The sequence below is a fragment of the Dromiciops gliroides genome, chromosome 5 (assembly GCF_019393635.1).
Source record: "Dromiciops gliroides isolate mDroGli1 chromosome 5, mDroGli1.pri, whole genome shotgun sequence".
In the NCBI taxonomy this organism is placed as follows: domain Eukaryota; kingdom Metazoa; phylum Chordata; class Mammalia; order Microbiotheria; family Microbiotheriidae; genus Dromiciops; species Dromiciops gliroides.
The window spans coordinates 16538616-16540749 of record NC_057865.1 but is presented as its reverse complement, the minus strand read 5'-3'; positions in this window follow the sequence as shown (position 1 = coordinate 16540749).

Genomic DNA, 2134 nt, shown 5'->3' with positions numbered 1-2134 from the left:
GGCGAGAGGAGTGCGGGGAAGACGAACATAGAGGAGGAGGGGCAAGAGCAAGAGCAGGAACCGGAGGAGGAGTCTGGAGCCCCGGCCGCCAGCTCGCCCCGCCCCGTCCAGCCTCCCTCCTTTCCCTCCAGCCCTGAGCCTGCGAGAGTCCCCGCCCCGTTCAGTCTCTCTCTACCCCCGATGCCGCGGGAGGCCCCGCCCCGTGCAGCCTCCCTCCATTCCCCCACCCCCGAGCCTGCGAGAGACCCAGCCAGGTTCAGCCTCTTCCCTTCCCCGAGCCCGCGAAAGCCCCCGCCTCGTCTAGCCTCTCTCCACCCCCGAGGCCGCTGGAGGCCCCGCCCCCTTCGCCTTCCCTCCCACTAGCGAGCCTACGGGAGGCTCAGCCCCAGTCCGAACCCCACCCTCGGAGCCAGAGGGCCGCCCCGCCCCGTCTGACCACAGCTAGAGAGCCCCGCGCCCCCGCGTACTCAGACGAGCCGGTTCGTAGGACACCTCCCTCTGCATCCGTGCGTCCCGCCCCCCCCCCCCCACGTCCGGCTCCCAGCGGGAGGACGCACTCGGGGCACCGGACCCTCCCCCCCGGGGGGACTGCCCAGCGTGCCTCGAGGAAGTTTGGGGTTGGTTTAGGTTTTTCCCGGTGCCAGCTGTGGCTCGGTCTGAGAGAGCCTGAGCTGAAGCTGGGCTGGGGTGTCCGGAAGGGCGGGGCGGGGGGCAGCGATCTTGGGGAGGTGGGGGGAGAGGAGAAGCCGAGAGCTCAACCAGCCGTCTAGGAGGCTGCCTGTTGGGGGGTGGGGTCAAGCGCTGGACTTGGGGCCAGGAAGGGGAGAGAGCCCCGTAATCCTGACTCTGCCTGCCACTTGAAGGTCCTTGGGCAAATCACATCTCTGAGCCTCAGTTTCCTCATCAGTAAAATGGAGACTTTACCCATATTTTCCTACTCACAGGATTCTTGTGAGTGTGAAAACCTTAACACGCCCTATAAAGGTCGGTTATCATTTGAACTATCATTTGAACGATGGGTTCTTCCAAAGATCTTACTGTTCTCACCACAGATGGAATGAAAGGGGGTTGAAGAAAAGCTAGTGAGTGGTCCAGATGGTCGTCTTGCAGAATTGGGCCGTTAGACCAGCTGGAGCTAACCAGACGCAGATCAATAATGGGAAGAGCTTTGACACTTACTAGCTGTGTGACTGTGGGCAAGTCACTTAACCCCCATTGCCTAAAAAAAAAAAAAAAAAGAAGAATGGGAAGAGCTGACGTCCGTGGGTGGCTCCAGCTCACATCAGTCCCCTTCCTGCACTCTCTGTGGCAGCCAGACTGGACTCCTAGCCGGTTTCTGAAATCGGCGCTCATCTCCCACCTCCGGGCAGGTGAACAGGTTCCCCACCCCCTTGCCTGAAATGAACTTCATCCTTCTTGCCTTTTTGTTTTGTTTTGTTTTTTGATTTTTGCACAGGGAAATGAGGGTTAAGTGACTTGCCCAGGGTCACACAGCTAGTGTCAAGTGTCTGAGTCCGGATTTGAACTCGGGTCTTCCTGAATCCAGGGCCGGTACTTTATCCATTGGGCCACCTAGCTGCCCCCTCCCTTGCCTTTTTGAAACCTCTTCCTTCAAGTCCCGTTAGGGGGTGCCTCTTGCAGAAAGCCCTCCCTGATCCTCGGTGGCTGCCATCCCCCTGCCCCTTCCACCTAACAGTCGTTCACAGAGACAGGACTGTTTTAAGAAGAAATGTTCTTGGGGACTCCGGTGGTTTTGAGGCAGCATGGATGGAGAGAGTTGGCCCTGGAGGCAGGAAGATCTCAATTCAAATCCCGCCTCGGATACATAGTGGCTGTCTGGGCAAGTCGAAATTCTCTGACCCAGACCACTGGCGTCAAACTCCAATAGAAACAGGGGCCGCTAATCGATACATAAAGATCCCAGCGGATCGCATATTGACTTATTTAAAACTTTAATATTATCCACATTTTATTTTATTTTTATTTATTTTATTAAATATTTCCCAATTTCATTTTAATCTGGTTCGTGCAGACCGGGGGTTCTGAATCTGCCCCAGGCAAGTCTCTTAACTCTCTTTAAACTTCATAAAAAACACTCTTTCTAACTGTGTGGCTCTGGGCAAGTCACTTAACC